The sequence below is a fragment of the Podarcis cretensis genome, assembly GCF_951804945.1.
Source record: "Podarcis cretensis genome assembly, chromosome: 1".
Classification (NCBI taxonomy): Eukaryota; Metazoa; Chordata; class Lepidosauria; order Squamata; family Lacertidae; genus Podarcis; species Podarcis cretensis.
Window position 1 is genome coordinate 122,380,359 of NC_137170.1, and position 20,257 is coordinate 122,400,615.

Genomic DNA, 20,257 nt, shown 5'->3' on the forward strand with positions numbered 1-20,257 from the left:
AAAATTAGGAATGATGCAACTCAATCCTTTCCTGTCAGACCCCCACCCCACCCCCCGTATGAATTTAAAGTCATGGGAGTACATGATTTGAAGGATTCCATCGCATGGCTGCCAGTTATTCCAGCCAGTTATATGGCATTCTTAAAGCAGCAGGCTGCTTGTTTTCACCTCTGTGCTACAGATTCCACCTAGCTTTCTATTGTCTGCACTGATGGGCAGTAGTTATCCAAGGCCACAGACAAATGTCTGTCCCAGGCTTACCTGGGCAGCATAGCAGTATTAAGTTTCACCCTAACACGGACCAAGGCTTGTCACCTAACAAGAGTAGAGGCAACCTGTTGTTTGAGAGGTGGAGAATTTCAAAGGAGCCCAGAAGCCCTGAATCCCACTCAACTAATATCTGTAGAACCACCGCACACCCCTCAGCAATGCAAAATATTTAGCATCAAGATTAAGTCAGCCTTTGGCCTTTTTTTCCAATGCCTGATGTCCCTAGAAATGTATTATTGCTGAGGTTCATAATGGCTTGGTTTGGTTTTTCTTTAGAAAAAAAGAAAAACAGCAGCTGATATGCATTACCAAACCTGTGCAGTAACTCCAAAATCACTGCTTGTGTAAATGTGTGGGCAGCTTCTCCCATCAGCAACCTTCAGGTCCTCTCTTGGGACTGAAAATCAAGGGAACTCTTCTTGCTAATTAACATTACTAAACCAGAGACTGAGCTTTATGTTGGCTGGGGCTGATTACTCAGGGTGACCTGAATATGCTGACTACACCATCCTTTCTATAGCCTTCTTTTATAGGCTTTAGCTCACCATATGTACTGGATGTCCTCTGGCACTGTTAATGAAGGCTGCTGTAATGAGTTTCTAATTCTGAGTTGTTCTGCCATAAATGTGTGGAGAACACTGTGGCTGCCGGCTGGCTGGATTAGGCCCCCGATGCAGACTTTGGACATGCCTGGGCTAAGGTCATCCAGATATTGAAGCTTAGCATTATATCCATTGTCAAGACACAATCTAAGCTACTAGACATTCAAGTATTACCACATAGATCAGGCATAGGCAAACTCGGACCTCCAGATGTTTTGGGACTACAACTCCCATCATCCCTAGTGAACAGGACCAGTGGTCAGGGATGATAGGAGTTGTAGTCCCAAAACATCTGGAGGGCCGAGTTTGCCTATGCCTGACATAGATTATTACCTAACAGTAGTTACCAGACTATGTCTTTGTGTAGTGTTGTTCGGTGTATTCTAGTCCTTATTCCCACCAGTATTGTCATGTTTTCAGCTGTTCACCATGTTCTTCTACATACTTGCTGCTGCTAAGAACATGTCCCCCATGACATGGATGAACTCCACAGGATGTAGAAGAACAATGTGGTCACTGGACCTAGTAGAAGCATTGATCGTGGAGTTGTTTTCAGGCAGTTTCTGTGTGATAAAATAGTCTGTTATTCTTTTATTGTGGTGGTGAAACCTCTAACTGGCTGAACTATTGTGATGACATGGAATGCTTGTGAGCTCTTCAAATGTACTAGGTAAAGGTAAAGGACCACTGGATGGTTAAGTCCATTCAAAGGCAACTATGGAGTTGCAGTACTCATCTCGCTTTCAGGCTGTGGGAGCCGGCATTTGTCCACAGACAGCTTTCCAGGACGTGTGGCAAGAATGACTAAACCGCTTCTGGCGCAATGAAACACCATGACAGAAGTCAGAGTGCATGGAAATGCCATTTACCTTCCCGCCACAGTGGTACCTATTTATTTACTTGCCCTGGCATACTTTCGAACTGCTAGGTTGGCAGGAGCTGGGACAGAGCAACGGGAGCTCACCCCATTGCGGGGATTCAAACCGTTGACCTTCTAATCGGCAACCCAAGAAGCTCAGTGGTTTAGACCACAGCGCCACCCGTGTTCCATCAAGTGTACTACAAGTCAGGGGAACAATGCTGGGGACTATGAGTCAGGAAATGAAGGGAAAATAGAGTTGGATAGAGCAGGGATAGCCACTCTGGGCAACTCCCAACAGAATATTAAAAACACAGTAAAAGATCAAACATTAAAAACTTCCCTAAACAGGGCTGCCTTCAGTTGTCTTCTAAAAGTCAGACAGTTTATTTCCTTGTCATCTGATGGGAGGGCGTTCCACAGGGCGAGTGCCACTATCCAGAAGGCCCTCTGCCTGGTTTCCTGTGACCTCACTTCTCACAGTGGAGGAACCACCAGAAGGTCCTCAGAGCTGGACCTCAGTGTCCAGGCTGACTGATGGGGGTGGAGACGCTCCTTCAGGTATACACATTGTCATTAGGAATGCTTTCCTCCCCACCCAATTCATATTCTAATCCATTAAAATCAGTATTTTTACTGCATTTCAAACTGTTTTTATATATGCAGTTGGTTAGTATTTGTTGTTATTCTATTGCAAAACTGTTTTGAGATGCTGGGGAGGAAGCAATTCATACATGAAATAAATTGTTTTCAAATGAGGGCACCTCATAAACCTATTCGGTTCATAAAGATTGGCTAAAATATCTACTATACAGTTTACTGCCATGCTTTAAGAGTTTCCATCTCTATTTAGATCAACTCCACAAAAACAGCTGGTGTGATAGAGTGGGTGGTTTTTATTTTATTTTATTTTAAATTACTGGGGAGATCTGGGTTTTCCACTCTCCCATTCAGCCATGAAGCTCAGAGGAGAAATCTCTCAGCCTACTCCTACAAGGCTGGATAATAAAATGGGGGAACCCTGAACTCTTCAGAGGCTAGGCAGAATTTAAATTTAATTCATTAAGTAATTCAGTAAATAGGTTGGCGGTGTACTTGCCAGTTTTGCATTATCTTTTATTTATTTTTAAGTGAATAACATTTGTGAGAAATATTGTGTTTTTTCCCCCAAGTGGCTTCTCTCAGCGTTTGCTTCCTGGATTAATAAAAAGTGTCTGTTATTGTAGCACTCTCCTTGAAAGTTCAAGAGAGGAGTGACAGATGAATTTCTCATGACATAAGAGTGTGAAAGTGTGAACATCCTTTTACCATTATGGGATGCCACAGGTAATAAAAGGGATGTGAAAGATATAAACGTATTCTCTTTTCAGTAGAGAGACATGGTCTCTGCTTTATCATATCTGAGATTTTTTATCATGAAAGCACACTTTCCTGAAGGATAGGTATCTTATAACAAGTATTCTTAATAAACTTTTAAAAAAAACACAAAAAACAACAACCATCTCTTGACCAAAGTCTTACTTTTAAAGGTACATTTGTATAGGCTTCAGAACCCAAGTTTGCTGTTCAAAGTAGTTTCTCAAAATCCCTTGACAGATTGTCACTCATTGTTTTAGGTACTATTGGTTATTCTACGCTGCCCTATAGTCAAAGTTCTCTACTCTGGGTAGCCTACGTAAAAATGGTTAATGTGCAAGAAGAACAACAAAGAATAATTGCAGCATTAAAAACACAATGCAGCAGAGCTTAAGTGATAAAAATAAGCACTAACAGGACTTAAATCTTTAAACAGAACAAACCTAAAATTACATTAAAAATACATTTTAAAGTCTGGAAAGTTTTTTAAAGGTATTTATTGATGCTGAAAAGAGCACACAGTAGGCAACAGGTGAACACCTCTGGGGATGGATTTCTAAATTTTCGGTACTATAAAAGAGAAGGCCTTCCTTCTGGTATCCATCTTCTAGATCTCACTTGGCAGTGGCACTTGAAAAAGAGTAACTGCTGTGGCAAAATTTGTCCTCCAATTTTGTAGAAGTTTTCTTCTAAGTGCAGTAATTCCCATGTCTAACTGCACCTTTAACTTACCTCACAAGGCTGAAAGATAAAATATTAGTGGGGAGACTATTATGTAAACTACACCTTGAGAGAGAGCAAAAAACCATGCAAGTGGGAACATTTTACGTCAGATGAACTGAGTCACCAGTGACTAGTACGATGCAATTGTGCAATATGTTTCTTCTGCTGGGTTTTTTGTATGTTGATTATATTGGTGGATTTTAATTCTATTTAACATTTTGGTTCCATTCCATGTATTTTAGTGTTCTACTGTGTAAACCACTCTGGGGGGTTTTTAATTAAAAAATGAAAAGCTGTATATAAATTAAATAACCATATCACCACCATCTTATCTGAATCAAATTCAAGTTTGATCCCATCTCCATGGGGAATTGGTTGTTTTCTTTTTAAAAAATCCTTCCTCAGATCTGATGGAAATAAGAGATGAAGCGAAGTATTATTAGCATACTGATGACAGTAGTTCAGCCTGCTGGCTCTCAGGAAATCAGTGGCCAGCCTTTCTTGAAGAGGAATCCACTTCTTAACCTAGTAATTTCCTTTTAGCTTTGCTCTATCAGAAGCTCTGTGATTTCAAGCAGTGGCCAGGAAGAAGCCATCGGTTCCCCTTAAAACTTTCAACAATGCTTCCCTTTCTGACGCTTTGAAGTTAGCATTGGAAATCTAGACCTTGCATGGGCAGATACCAGACTCCAAAAGTCCAAAATACACATTTCATGTAACAGAAAGATCAAAATAGCCTCTCTCTTTTTAATCTGCTGCTAGCTGCTCCCTAACCAAAGACCAACTGCTCTTTTGTAATTCCCCCAGAATGTGCACGGTTGCAGGCAAAATCAGTGCTTCTTTCTCTAGTTGGCTGCTACTACTGAAATGGTTCCAAAGGCTTATAAATCTGATATATTTGTTGCTTGCTGGTGCCAGAGGCCTAAGAGTTCCATGATGCTCTTGGTAAAACTTCACTTTGGATTTGGATTTGATATCCCACTTTATCACTACCCGAAGGAGTCTCAAAGCGGCTAACATTCTCCTTTCCCTTCCTCCCCCACAACAAACACTCTGTGAGGTGAGTGGGGCTGAGAGACTTCAGAGAAGTGTGACTGGCCCAAGGTCACCCAGCAGCTGCATGTGGAGGAGCAGAGACGCGAACCCAGTTCCCCAGATTACGAATCTACTGCTCTTAACCACTACACCACACTACTGTGTTGGCATAACCAAAGAATTGCATTGGGGGTAACTGCCTTTCAGAAACCTCTGCTTTCTGTCCTTTACTTTATTCTATTCACCTGATCAGTTATTTGCAAGTATACAGACACTGTTTTCAACAATGTTTGTTGAATCCAGCTGCCCAGTGGGATTCAGTACTTAGTGATGGGGAACAGAGAAGCGATGGAAGTTACCAAATAGTGTGTTATAATCATGACAGAGAAAATTTGCATGTATACACCCAGTGCTTTTTTTTTCTAGAAAGAGCAGTGCCTTTTCTGCACTGGCACCCTGTTTGTGGAATGCTACCCTCAGGGAGGTGCACCTGGTGCAAAAGTGTTCCTCTTTAAATGGGCCTTTGGCTGATTAACATCCAGTGCCCTTTTAAAATGTGTTGGGGGGGGGTTATTGGGTTGCTTATGTTTTTATTTTGTGGTTTTACATTGCGGTTTTATCTTGTGAACCACCCTGAGACTTATGGGTATAAAGCCGGTATATAAATTTGATAAATAAATAAATAAATAATATAGGGAAAAGATGTTCCAGGAACTCACCAATGAACGTCTCTCTTGTTCTCTCAGAACAGCAATGGTGTCCACCCGAGAGGTGCCCAAACTAAGTTCCAGAGAGTTCCTGCTGGGGGAAAAAAGCCCCACATAAACCAATGAAACAGATGCCCTTAAATGGTTGCCTTCCACTGTGTCTCCCAGATTCCTGTTGCAGATTTTTAACCAGCCTTAAGAAATGTGTGCCTTGATATCCAACCTCACTGCACATTTCTGCCCGGAACCCATTGGGTGGCCTTGTGCATGCATATTAAAATTTTCCCACCTTACACAGCAATCCTAACTGGGACTGTGGAAGCATAGTAATAATAATAATAAATTATTATTTATACCCCACCCATCTGACTGGGTTTCTCCAGCCACTCTGGGCGGCTGTTTAATAACAGAACATTAAAAACACGATAAAACATCAAGCATTAAAAACTTCCCTAAACAGGGCTGTCTTCTGATGTTTTCTAAAAGTCAAATAGTTTTTTTATTTTATTTCTTTGATATCTGATGGGAGGGCATTCCACAGGGTGGGTGCCACTACCGAGAAGGCCCTCTGCCTGGTTCCCTGTAACCTCAGTTCTAGCAGTGAGGAAACAGCCGGAAGGCCCTCAGACATGGACCTCAGTGTCGGGGCTGAATGATGGGGGTGGAGACCCATGGAGCATTGAAGTCAGTGCCCCATCTAAAGCACTGCTAGCTCTCAGCTGCCAGCCAAAAGTGGAAGGTGATGTTGTGCTTTTCTCATCCATTTTTATTTATTTATTTATTTATTTATTTATTTATTTATTTATTTATTTGCTGCAGCAGCTCCAGCACTGACACAGCAGTGTGACCGTTTCAGGACTTTGTATTGCTTACCACTGGTGGGGCCAGACAGCATTCCTCTCCACTCACAGAGGCTGCTAGAGAGGCAAACAGATTCAATAATGTGACTGGGGAGGAGGAAGAAGAAGTAGGATTGTATCCTCAGGAAACTATAAATGGAGGAGACGGCACTGACCTTCCTCCACAAGGTTGCTGATGATGAGCATGAAAACAAAAGTGCTTTATACATGATTAATAATTATCTTCCAGCCTGAGACTCTAGAGTCATATATTCCATACATTAACCAGCATTATTCAACTGAACGTTTAACTAAGAAAAAGAGTGAGTAAGGCAGAGCTGAGACGGATGAATTAATGAATCAATTCATCATTATGATGAATTGATCAACATTTTCAGTCCTATAGAGAACAAAACCTCCCATTTACCTTGGCATCCCTTTTTCATTTTAGAAAGGAAATACGGCTGCCATGTCAACTGGGATTGTCTCTGCTAAAGTGCGCATGTTTCATCCCAAATCCACTATGATATATCCTAAGGAATATTTGTGCACAGTCGCATCAGTGCCCACAATAAGGTTCCTTTAGCTTGACACTTTTATCTGACCACACTTTTGCACATTCCCATCCATCAAACCCAAGGTCAGGCTATCAATCTATAGTCTGATTTGGGGTATCTGTTTAAACGCTCCTGTTCATGGGTTGAGGTGTGCAGGGCCATAGCTAGGGGGCGGCGAGGTGGGGCCCCACCAGGGGCGCAAGCGATGGAGTGTGTGTGTGCAAAATCAGCTAAAAATATGTCTGTAAATATAAATATTGATTATTGCCTCATAAGAAATGGTTTTAAATAAATGGTGAATTGAATGGGTGGAAGGGGTGGGGGGGGGGGGTTGGAGGAGAGGCAGAAAGTCTAGCTAATTTGTCCATGGCTAGGGGGTGTCATCTGGGTGGTTCTGCCAGGGGCACAAAATCACCTAGCTACGGCTCTGGAGGTGTGCACCTTCCTCCAACACAGTCGTAATGAGACACATGTTTCTTTACTTCCTGGAAAGACAGACTTCAGAACAAACATGCAGGAGGACGCTAACATGTGAATGTTAATTTGGGAGCCCTACTGAACTCACGGAGCAGGCGTGTGTAAGCTATGGCCCTCGTAGGGTTGTTGTGGGAGTTAAATAAGGAGGCATCTCACCTTGAGCTCCTTGGGGATGGGGAAGGTGAGATATCTTGTGAAACAGAGATAGCTCAGTTGGTTAGAGCATGCTGCTGATAAACGCCAAGGTTGCAAGTTTGATCCCCATTTGAGACAGCTGCATATTCCTGCACTGCAGAGGGTTGGACTGGATGATCCTCAGGGTCCCTTTCAACTCTACAATTCTATGAGATAAAAAGCTGGTTGTAAAGAGACGGTCCTCAAAGGTAAGAATTGAGTCCTGTTCTGCTTCCAAGGACCCATGGATGGTGGTGTTGCAGGAATTTATGTATGGGGGGGGGAGTTGCCCCTCCAGCAGATATCATGCACGTGCAGCCCACTACCACAATCACTTTTGTGACTTTTGTAATTTGTCCCCACAAAACACTTCATCACAGTTTCTTCCTATCTATGCAAAGGGCCTCTGTTGCACAATACCAAATGTAACAATTCACTGATAAATGTATCGATGTACCGGCTCACTGGGAAAACTTCAGACGTATAGACATGTGAGCTCAGCTACTCAGCAATCCCTCTGCCTGAGTGGTAATTCCTGGCATCCTGATACCTGAGTGCCAGACAGGTAGCCATTCCAGAAATAACAAACCCAGATGAAGACAAAAGGGTGTGATTAACTTGGCTGGGAACAGGGAAATGTAAATATCTCTTTTGTTACACTTGATGGGTGTTTGGTGGAGGGCAAGGGGAACCATGGGGCAGGGTCCAGGATGCTCAGATTACTGCCACCAGACCTCCCCTTTCATGATGTAACCATGATGTATTAGTGATGTAGTTGGGTGGTGTAACATGGGGATTAGCAACTAATAAAAGTTTGGGTTCTCTTTTGTTCAGGGCTTCCATCTTGTTCCACCTTGTGGCAGGTGGGAGTCCAGTCATGACAGTCTTCAATAAAGACCAACCCTACTGGCTGCTGTTTTGCTCTGGTATTCCTGGCTGGTGTCCTTGTTTTTTGACCAAGGCAGCCCTCAGATTTCTCCATTAACAGTGGAGAATGTGAAAAATCAGAAACCAGGAAACCTTTAAGCACGCTATCCAAGTCCAATCAAAATTGGATTCCAACGGGCAAGTTCAAACACGCCTATTCCTATTCCTTTATCCAAATCGCATCCAGCGTCAGCGCTGCAGCATGTCCGGGTTTATCCGGACACCGGCAGGATTTCAAAGGCGGCGTCCGGGGGAGGAGGAGGGGGAGGAATGTCCGGAAGGCAGTGCTTTGTCCTGGATCTTAAACAAGTCAATCAAAAAAATCACATTTTTTTTTAAAAAAACAGACAAATATGCAGGAGGACGGTGGGTATTTTCTAAAAAAAAGCAAAAATCTGCTCTTTTGCAACCCCCCCCCCCCGAATGTGCATGACTCCATGCAAAATCAGTGCTCCTTTCTCTAGTTGGCTGCTACTACTAAAATGGTTCCAGAGGCTTACAGGTCTGGTATATTTGTTGGTTGCTTGGTGCCAGAGGCCTAAGGTTTCCATGATGCTCTTTGTAAAACTTCACTTTGGTTCACTACTGTGTTGGCATAACCAAAGAACTGCATTGGGGGTGACTGCCTTTCAGAAACCTCTGCTTTCTGATCTTTACTTTATTCTATTCACCTGAGCAGTTATTTGGAAGTATGCAGAAACAATTGTCTTGGCTTTTACTTTTTGAAACATGACAGAATCTGCGACCAGAAGGAGGAGGACTATCAGGAAGAATGGACGAAATTTAAAGACTATTTAGACAAATATGTTAAGTTAAATTAATTGGAAAAGCTTTCAAATACCAGAAAGGCTTAGGATTTTAATATGTAATGTGATGAATTAATATGTTTAATGCTGAATTGGAAGAAAAGAAAGATGTTAAGTGATTTAGTTAATTTTATAAGAATATTGTTTTTGGGAAACCGTTAAAAGGATATACACTGAAATTCAACCAGGGGGATTCGAGGAAGTCACTTAACAATGTTACTAAGTTTGGTTTAAATAGGGTGGAGATTTATGTTTGTTTGTCTATTTGTTTAATTTTTTTTGGAAAAATCAATAAAAAAATTTGGGGGGAAGAGACTTGCTTATCAACTTAGAAACAGGAGGTGCTTTTTTACAGGATTTTTCGGAGCTAGCCAACCTAACCGGAAGAGTCCGTGACCAGAAGAAGGAGTAACAGGAAGAGTGGATTAAATATAATGATTACTTAGTTAAATATGTTAAGTTAAATTAACTGAAAACAGCTTGCAGATACTTAATTGGCTTAGGATTTTATTTATGTTAAGTGATGAATTAATATGTTTAATTTCTTAATGTGAAGATCTAAGGATGTTAATGTTTAAGTTAAATCTTCTAAGAACTGTGATTTGGAAAACCGTTAAAAGGACATGCAATGAAATTCAACCAAGGGGAAGCGAGGAAGTCACTTAACAATGTTAATAAGTGTAATTTTCAACAAGGCTATATGTTTGTTTGTCTTATGTGTTTGTTTATAATATTGTGAAAACCAATACATTTTTTTGGGAAAACAGGAGGTGTTTTTTTTTTTAAAAAAAATGAAATAAAATAAAAAGTTTCTGGGGAAACCCCCGGTCGTAAAGTTCGCCTTTCAGGAGTTTCCCGCCAAGATCTAAGAAGATGAGGCGGCGGCGGGAGAAGAAGGCGGCGAGCGCGCAAAGCCCAGAGGCCGCCGGCGCGGCCGGCCGCTCCCCTCCGCCGCCCTCCCGCCTCAGGCCGAGGGGAGCCCGGCGGCTAGCGTGCGCCACGCCGGCCGAAGCGCTGCGGAGCGGGAGGGAGGGGAGCGAGGCGAGGCGGGGAAGCGCGCCGGCCCCCGGCCCGCGTGACGTCACGAAACTTTCCCCTCCGCCGCGGAGGCTCCGCGCTTGAAGCCAAGGAGGCTGGCCGCCCGCCCGCCGCTGAGGCGACTCGCTGAGGCGCTTTTCCCTGCCGCGCGTGCGCCTCCTCTCTCCCCGTCTCCATCTCTTTCGGGCGAAGTTTCGTGGCGTCGAGCCTCCGCCGCGCTCCCTCCAGAGAAAGAGCGAGCCAGCCAGGAGCAGCGGCAAGGCTGAGGGGAGGAGAACTCGCCGGAACTCTGCGGAGTTTGTGCGGATGGAGAGGCGAACTTGAGAGGACGCGCTGGGATTCCTTTTTATCCGCGAGAGGACGACGACGGCGGCGGCGGCGGCGAGCTTCGGAGGGGGTGGGTTCTTCTTCGACTTCGCTTTTGCTTGGAGACGAGAGCAGCTGCCCGGCAGCGGCTGGCTTCCCTTGGGCGGAGAGGGGGCGACGCTGGCTGAGGAGGAGAAGGCGCTTGGCGGGAAGACCAGGCGGCGGCGGCGGCGGCGGCGGCGGCGGTTCCCCCCGCTCCCTCACACCGCCAGCCCCCTCCCCGTCTTCCCCGAAACTTTTGGAAAGGGCGCGTTGGAGGGAGCCGAGAGAAAGCGCCCCTTCCCTCGGCTCTCAGCGGAGTCCCGCTGGGCTGTGGAACTTCTCCAGCCGCCACCTTCCCCGCCCCCCCCCCCCAGCGCTGGCTTTTGCAGCATTTTTTCGGTCGTGAGGAAACAGACCGTGCGGCGGGGGGGAGGCGGGTAGGGAAGGCGACGCCTCCTTGGGCCGGCGGAAACCAAAAAGTTCCCGTTGCGCTTTGGCTCCGCTCTCCAACTCCTAGGGTCCCAGTCCGTCCGTCCCCCAATAGAAAATACTTGACCCCCCCCCACCCCAAGTTGAGGGGCATTGCCATCAGAATCGTGCACCGAGTCACGTGATCGGTTGTGCGGGGCGGGGCTTACCGCCCCCGATATTGTATTCGAGTTGTTCCCCGGTTCCTCCATCTCTGCAGCGGGTTGGTTGGGGTTTTTTTTTTTTTTTGCAGCGAGATCTCCGCTCCTGTGTTAAAGGTTGCGATCCTTGAGCTTTGCTTCGAAGTGGGACTTCTGTGTGAACCCTCCCTCCCCCCCCCACCGGGGTGACCGTGTGTTTGGAGGCTGAGCTCGGTCCCGCCACCGACTTTTTTTTTTGGGTACTCTGCTTAAGCGCTTTGTGGATCGCGCTTTGCTCGGGTGGAGCTGCGCCTCTCTGCCCGGCCGCTTGCGAAACGCGCGGCGGCTGTCCCTGCCTGTTTGTTTATAAGAGAGGTCTGCGGGGTAGGTAGTAATTATCTAAGGCTGCAGTTGTGGGGTTTTATTTATATATATATAAATATATATAAATAAACACCAGTTTCCTTTTCTAACCCCCCCCAAAGACTCTTCCCAAGCAGATCCCTCCGGGGTGGGGGGTGGGGAGCGAGGGAGAATCCACCTGATTGGCACTTGCTGATACTCACTCTATCCCTGGATCGCAATATCAATATATATATATATATATATATATATATATATATATATATATATATTGATATTGATATATATATATATTGATATATTGATATTGATATATATATATATATTGATATATTGATATTGCTATATATATTGATATTGATATATATATATTGATATTGCGATCCAGGGATAGAGTGAGTATCAGCAAGTGCCAATCAGGTGGATTCTCCCTCGCTCCCCACCCCCCGCAGGGGAGGGATCTGCTTGGGAACGAGTCTTTGGGGGGGGGGTTAGAAAAGGAAACTGGTGTAGCACGCAATGCTTATGGAAAGAGACCCGAAGGCAGGAAGATGCTTCCAAGTGCAGGAAGTATTCGCTGTTTTTGGTGCAAACTGTTTGCCTCCTGCATGTTTCTGACGATGGAGGGTGATTTGATATGATTCAGGCTGCGGATCTGTAGCCACTTGCCCCTCTAAGTTCGGTAAAACTTCGCATGCAGGGTTGCAGTATTGACATGTGTAGCTTGCCGTTTGCCGGTCCCCTTTTTGATGTCGTGTGGGAAGAACGGGCATTATGCTCTGTTGACTAGAATGCATTTTTAAAACCCTTTATTGTCTTACAGGGGAAGGATGTGGGGTGTGTCTGTGTGTGCGCACCTCCTCAATCTGCATTTTTTAATGTCGCACATACAGTAGCAATCCTAGGCAAGCTTACTGATGAATACTAACCTCTAAATTCAGCGAATCTTTCTAGTAAGTGTGTTTATGATTGTAGCCTAAAAGCTACTGTCAAAAAGAACAACAAATGAGCACATTTGAAAGCGAAATGTGAAGGGAAAAAAAGGTTTCTTGAATTCTGAAGATACGAAAGGCTGTGATGAGTGGTTTGAGAATTAGAGAAAATGATATTTGCTTTTTGTTGTCCCACAGTGACCATCTTCTGCTGGCTCAGCCAATGTGCTCAGTGTCTTGAGAACAAAACTGACACCACTGCTGGGACTAATGAACACAGGGATAGTTTTGCAAAGTCAACCTTCTGTGCATATGCAAACAAAAGCACCGCATGTGACTTAATTCCATAAGACACAGGACTTGTGGGGGGATGGAGCATCAGCATTAGTTTCTCATTTGAGAAGTGCTGAAGTAACAAACCTAGGGCTGCCATATGTCCTGATTTTCTAGGACATGCCCTGGAATTTGCCCCTGGAAATGGGGTCCCGGAAATCAGGCAAATGTTGTGGAAAACCGGCAAGGGGGGTTAAATCGTGCCAAAAATTCCTTTTTTAAAAAGTTCCCAAACTCAATAATTCTTGTAGCTTTTACTAAAAAAGCAACAACTCTGGTCCATCCCCCCTGCAAAATCCCACACCTCTGTCCTGATTTTCACTTTCGAAGATATAACAACCTTAAACAAACCTTGAGCTCTGGGTTCCAGAGTTGTAGAAGAGGGGCAAAGTTAAAACATTGAAGAATTAAGCTTCTGTGACATTTCTTCAACTCACTCAATAGCATATATTTCCTAATGTCACTCCAGCTTGATCTAGTGATAAATGAACATACAAAAGTCAATGCAAAACTCATTTTCATGCAAGGGATGAAAGTCGGTCAGAACAAAGAAGGTTAATTGCAGTCTTGAAAGTTTTGACATTCATTAAGCTTTCCTCTGCCTAAATGTTAAAACTGGAGAAAGATGGGAAAACATCTATATTCATAACGACCTCTTTGTCTTTTATCGTTTTCCCCCCTTCTGTTGCTCTAATAGAAATTTGAAACTTTTGTCTCAGTGTGATGCCCTTAAAGAGAGCAATATTGCCTTGCTGTCATGAAGACGGTCCCTGTAGTTCACCCTACTGTTCCCAACAAAGGTTGCTCATTGCCTCTGAGAAGTTCACAAATGAGACAAGCAGCCACTGTTGCTTGTGCCACACGTATCTCATAACTGGAGGAAACTTCCTTTGAGTACAGAACTCTGTTTCTAGCAGTCGTTCCAGTGAGTGCACTATACTGAAATAACCAAGGAGTTAGCAAATCGTAGGAGTAGCTGATGTGTCTTTAGTTTGCACTATGGAGAAAACTGGTATTTAACATACATATGTTTCAGCAGGCTTTTAATAATTAGAAGTGTTTTAACAATGATCTACCTGATGCTTTTGCAACTTCTCTGTGAAAGGCGAAGCTTGGTGATGGTATCAACCTTTTTTTATAACACCCATTTTATTTACATGTTTGCAAGCTGAACAGAGAGACAGTGGGTAGGCACCCTGCTCTGCTGGGGCTTGGGGCCTGCAGCAAAAGTGGTAGTAATTCCTGGGCCTCTTCCAGTACACATCAAAGCAGATCAGGACCTAGGGCAGCTCCCTGTGGACCCTGCTGGCCAGATAGGGAAGATGTATCAGCCATTGGAGACTTGAGCAGTAAGCCATCTTTAAAGGGCCTGCGGCATATTCTGCAATTGCATGCTCATCTGTAGTGGTGGAGCAACAGATGCTTCAGGAGGCTCATCCTTAGACGTTGAAGACAATAGGATTACCACACGCTCAAGCCAAGGCAGTGTAGAAGGGGGTGCTGAGAGCTCTCGCTTGAATTGAGGTTCCTGTTGCACTGTTTGAATTATCTTCCACAGACTGAAACTGGGGCCCTGAGGCAGTAGACAGGCACCCAGATAGTACCAGGTACAGTGGTACCTCTGGTTACGTACTTAATTTGTTCCAGAGGTCCGTTCTTAACCTGAAACTGTTCTTAACCTGAAGCACCACTTTAGCTAATGGGGCCTCCCGCTGCCGCCGCACCGCTGCAGTGCAATTTCTGTTCTCACCCTGAAGCAAAGTTCTTAACCCAAGGTATTATTTCTGGGTTAGCGGAGTCTGTAACCTGAAGCATATGTAACCTGAAGCGTATGTAACCCGAGGTACTACTGTATTAAAGAAGCAGCAGTAGATTTTTGTTTAAGATGTATTTCTTTTGTTGGTGACATCCCACCTACCTAATCTATTTGTAGCCCTCATCCAAGCATGTGTGTGGGGGGGTATGCTCTAGCTAGCAGCAGCCAGGCACTGAGGCCATTGAAGAAAAACCTTTTGTTATCAGCCAGACAAGAGATTTGGGGGGAGAGGGTTATTCCCTGTCTTGAGGGCTATGATATAATAATCTATTTTGAAGAAGAAAGTAGAGGTGGGTAGGTGCATGAATATAGCGCTGCACATCATATTGCCATTGGGAAGCAGCATGGCCCAATCGTTTCATTGGGTTGTGGCTATCAGGTGTTGTTTAATTTAGTCCACTGTGGGGTGACTTTTTCCTCTATCACCCCTGCATTTTCCAGAGTGACCGGGATCTCTCTGTTTGCCTTCATTGACTGGTCACAGGTGCACAGTTTGTACCCTTCATAACTTGAGGGCTGGCTCGTGGTCCTGACAAACTGCTGTCTGCTAAAGTACAGTGGTACCTCAGGTTACAGACGCTTTGGGTTACAGATGCTTCAGGTTACAGACGCTTCAGGTTACAGACTCTGCTAACCCAGAAATAGTACCTCAGGTTAAGAACTTTGTTTCAGGATGAGAACTTTGCGGCGGCAGTGCAGCGGCAGTGGGAGGCCCCATTAGCTAAAGTGGTAGCTCAGGTTAAGAACAGTTTCAGGTTAAGAACAGACCTCCAAAACGAATTAAGTTCTTAACCCGAGGTACCACTGTATGCACATTGGTTATAACTCAATTCTATTCTATTTTGTTTGAACATTGTGTTTACAATTACTGTTTGGTACAATTTGATACAATCAAATTGATGCAATTTGATATAATCAATTTGATACAGTTTGATATAAACAAAATGATACGATTTGATACAAAAGATGCTACATGACTGAATGTTTTCTTGTTATTTGTCAAAGTGCCTCATTTTTTGTAGGGATGTACATTTTGATCAGGCAAAACACCTTTAAAGTTCATTTGTAATGAGCAAGTAAAGCATTTGTTTTACACTTAATAAAGTTACATTTACCTTGTTATTCTTCAGGATTAGCAGTTCCTTGTATGTATTTAGCCCCAACAAAGTAGTGCATCAAAGTGGGGAATAATGAAAAGTAGAGACTTTTGTGTGTGTGTGTTGCTTATAAATGCATTTGTTAATCAATGGGATACATGGGATTTAGTAGCTCTCAGGTTTCCTTAAAGAAATTTCCCTTAACAACAGAAACATTTGTAGGATTTCAAAGGTTGTGCTGAAGGTGCATGAAGAGTGATTACTTCTCATGGTCATCTTCATAGGTCTTGTTAATTGCATGGAGCACAGACCCCTTTCTACATTTCATAGTTAGTTGTTAACTACTAAAGCTAAATGTATAAAAATAAACCCAGCCACTCCAGTCTTATGCACTCTTATTTAAGGCTACTACTGATGTGACTACCATAATTTCTCCAAATGTCTTGCCGAAGGGGAACTAGAGTGGATTTTAGATAACTATTCCCCACCCCCAGCAATATATTTATGACTTTCAGTTATTAGTGGTTCTGGACTGTTTTGTAACTTCATATGAATGCTGATGGAGTTGAAAGTGGCTGCAACAATACATGGAAGAAATCTAGGGGTACAGTGAGATCAAACATACCATTGGAAGTTGACTTTATTCAAGTACAGTGGTACCTCGGTTTATGAACTTAATCCATTCCTGAAGTCTGTTCTTAAACCAAAACTGTTCTTAAACCAAGGCACGCTTTCCCTAATGAGCCTTCCCGCCGCCGGTGCCCTTCCACCTTTCGGATTCTGTTCTTAGACCGAGGTAAAGTACGCAAACTGGGACACTACTTCCGGTTTTGTGGAGTTCTTAACCCAAATAGTTCATAAACAGGGCTGTTCTTAAACTGAGGTATCACTGCAGTAATACACATGACAAACACCTAGTATAATAATAATTATAGGAGCAGTTGTGCTAGGGCAGAGGTAGTCAACATGGTACCCTTCACGTCTGGAGTACAACTCTGTCCATCTCAGACAGCATGGTCAGTGGTTACAGATGATGGTAGTTGAAGCCTGCATAATCCACATTCGCTATTCCTGATCAAGAAGTTGCATAGTATATATTTCAGGTACAAGACACCCATTAGATGTGGGCATTGTGCCACACTAAGAACAAGAGTGCCTGCTAGCAGAATGGCTGTTGTTCAAGTGGGTTGTCACAGCTGGATATCGCCCATTATCTAAAATTCATGGAGAAGCACAGCTGCAGTCTTGGGAAAGAAAATGCAGATTTTTAGAAAATGGATCGCAAATCAAACAGCAAACATTGCATTGCCATATATGTTGTGCTTGCATTAAGAACAGTGTTCTTCTCATTTAAAAGGATTTTTTGAAGTTAGATAAAGAACAGAAGAGAGCACCTACAATAGCTAAGGTATCAGTGGTATAAGGTAGTTCTGGACTTTACCTTAGCTGGAATATAATGCATCCATAACATGTCAGGAATAAAATTCACCTATGAGGCACTGCAGAAGACAGCAGGAGCTCAATAAGTCCCAAAGAACCAATAATGAACCATAGTATCCTCTAGCATAAATGAAATGTTTACTTCCCTTCTGTTTGATGAATCTGAGTTTTATTATTTTTGTGTGTTTTTTTCACACACCTTGGCCTCTCTGGCACACCCAACCTGGTAAAAAAACACTATATTTTGAAATGAATAAGCATTTTTGTGACTGGGAACGGTGGCTTGTTCTGAATATAAAATACTAGTTTTCAAATTAAAAGCAACCCTTGATGGTTGTTTTGGGCAGATTTGGTGGAAAGTATATTTTCTGTAACATCCAAGCAACAACAGCTTGTTGTTGTTGTTTTAAAGAAAATCTGCCAAAGTCTTAGATGATTAAAATGAACTGTCAATTAAGTTAATGGAAAAGGACTCATAATGTCTATATAATAGTTAAAGGAGCAGAGGCAGTGAAGGAGGTCTAGCCAACAGCAGTGCTTCCCGGATAGCTTAGTAGGTTGAAAACCACCCCATGGAAATAAGACACAGTGGAGACAGAATTTTAGTTTAAAGGTTAATGGGCAAATTTAGGCCACAACTTTATTGAATACACAAGTGTGACTGGTATTGGCTTAGGCATTGGTATCTAATGACTATACTGGCTCCTGCTCACCCAGCAGGGAGCCTACAAGGGTAAACTACCAGCAGAGGGAGCTCCATCAATGCACCCCTGGGGTTCCCGGCATTCTGGCATGGCCCTAGCCCCTCCCCGGGCTTTGGACAAGATCCAGACCCTGGATTCCTTTAACAGAATACCCTATCAAATGGAGGGGCAGGTGATGGCCGCACCTCCCCTCCCCGCATCCCCCTAAAACCAATGCCTAACCACCAAACCTTACAAAGTTGTGACGATTGCTAAGAGGTAGGCAAAAACCAAGTGGCCACTGCCAATCTGGCACATTGGGAAAAATTCCTACCCGGCCCCCATTCCAAAACAGGCAACCAACCGAAGTCCAAAGCAAGGCCAGACATGACCTAACTAATGAGTGTGTAGACGGGTGTTTGGCAGCATGAAGCAAGAGGAGGTCCCCGATTCAGTACCCCCCAGCCCCTGTCAAGTTACTGATTGGCTAAAGGCCAGTGGCATGATCATGGCACCACCCACCTCCAAGCCGGTTGGGGAGAGTTCCAGGGCCACATGCAACATGGACCCTCTGTTAGGAGGCTCCAACTTAGAGTGTGGTGCTGGTAACACCAAGGCCGCAGGTTTGGTCCCTGTATGGGACAACTGCATATTCCTGTATTGTAGGTGGTTGGACTAGATGAGGGTAAGGGTCCCTTCCAACTCTACAGTTCTATGATTCAATAATCTGTTTTACACCTGCATGGTTTAGGAGATGGCGCCCATTGTTGTCGTCTTCTGCTTATAACTTTAAGCACAAGGAAGCTCATGAAGAAAAAAGTTACAAACTTCAGCATTAATATTTTAATTCTGCAATGCATCCAGTGGTACCTGTTGTACAAAGAGTAGACGAAGCACTTCTTAAAAGCTCATTTTGATACTAATGCTCTTATCTCTCTGTGCCATACAGTAATTGTAGTTAATTGGCAGCACTAGCTGCTTCTGCTGTATGGTTGCGGTATGTGATTGCAATGTGCCAACCCTGCTAATAAATCACAATATTGCTGTGCATGATGTGAAGGTTCAGAGGGACACAGCTTTGTTTTTTATCTGTCATTCATCCTAGAAGCACATTTTATTTGTATTTCCAGATCAGGTGTTCCTCAGTTTATTTCAGATAGACTGTTGTTAGTTTACTTATTCAACTTCTGCTGGCTTCAGACAATGCACTTTTGCAATGATACTCTGTTGTGCAAATATCAGGAGGTCCCTAGAATTCTAAAAGGTTGGTTTAAAAACAGCAGGTTTAGAATTTGTATTAATTTACCTTTGACTTTCGGAAAGGTTTTGTTCACATAGTCAGACTTTCCCCAGCAAATTGAAGTCAGAGAATATACCTGAAAAACAACACAAATCTAGAAACTGGATAGAAAGAGCAACTACCAGACTTATTGTGCCTTCAAAATAGTGTGGGGGTGGTGAAAGGGCATCATTGTGATGTGAGAACCAAAACTACACTTACAGTACTGAGCCGTGGGTTAAAATAGGTGCACAACTTTTAATTGCTTGCAACAGGCAGAGATTTTAGGATGACAAAGTATCTAAACTGCAGACAGCCCAGGTTACCATGACCTTCAGTCCCAATGTCAAGAATCATATTGATTCTGAATCTATAGAGTGGACAACACTGTGTTCTCAGGATGTGAGTGGTTTGGGTGGCATGTTTGCCCCGTTGTGGGTGGTGGGCAGGTCCCACGGGACAAGGAAGGACAGATATTACCCAGCTGCTCATTTGTTCTTTTTGCATGGTCTCTGGTACGTTGGCATTGTATTTTTGTAGATATTGTCTTGCTGGGTTTTTAAAAAATTTGTTTGCCATTGATGATTTGCTCCTCCAAAATGCCATCTATTCTCATAGTGTCCTGTTAATTATGTGACAATGAGTGGAATGTTTTCCATGGAAGCTGAAGTGTGTGATAATGTCAAGGATAATTACCTAACACTTTAAAGATTCTGAAGCAGTGCTGAAGTAGTGCTTAATTTCAGATAAACATTGGGGTCACACCACTTTTTTTAAAAAAAATCTTAAATACCACAATATGCTGCCTGTGCTTATTGATCAAATTCATCAGCTTTGCAGCGGGTTAGAATGACCTTTGAGCTGCCTAAATAATGGGGAAGAAACCCTGAGAGCCAATCTATACATCATGCAAAGTTAGGTGGTGAAATAATGGACTCTGTCATTTCAGATGGCAGGGAAGGTGCCACATTTTGCATGCTCCTTGCAC

General features: G+C 43.5%; 1 protein-coding gene and 1 long non-coding RNA gene across 7 annotated transcripts in view; both read left to right on the forward strand.

The window, feature by feature from the left end:
* The window catches only part of LOC307220479, a 371,449-nt gene that overhangs the window by 30,630 nt on the left and 320,562 nt on the right, over window positions 1-20,257 (forward strand). The window lies entirely within an intron of this gene.
* Window positions 10,536-20,257, forward strand: part of GULP1 (GULP PTB domain containing engulfment adaptor 1) — a 183,925-nt gene continuing 174,203 nt past the window's right edge. For all 6 annotated transcript variants that reach the window (XM_079981727.1, XM_079981725.1, XM_079981729.1 and 3 more), the window contains exon 1: window positions 10,536-10,767. The gene's annotated coding sequence lies outside the window, so the exon portion shown is untranslated. The remainder of the gene's footprint in view (window positions 10,768-20,257) is intronic.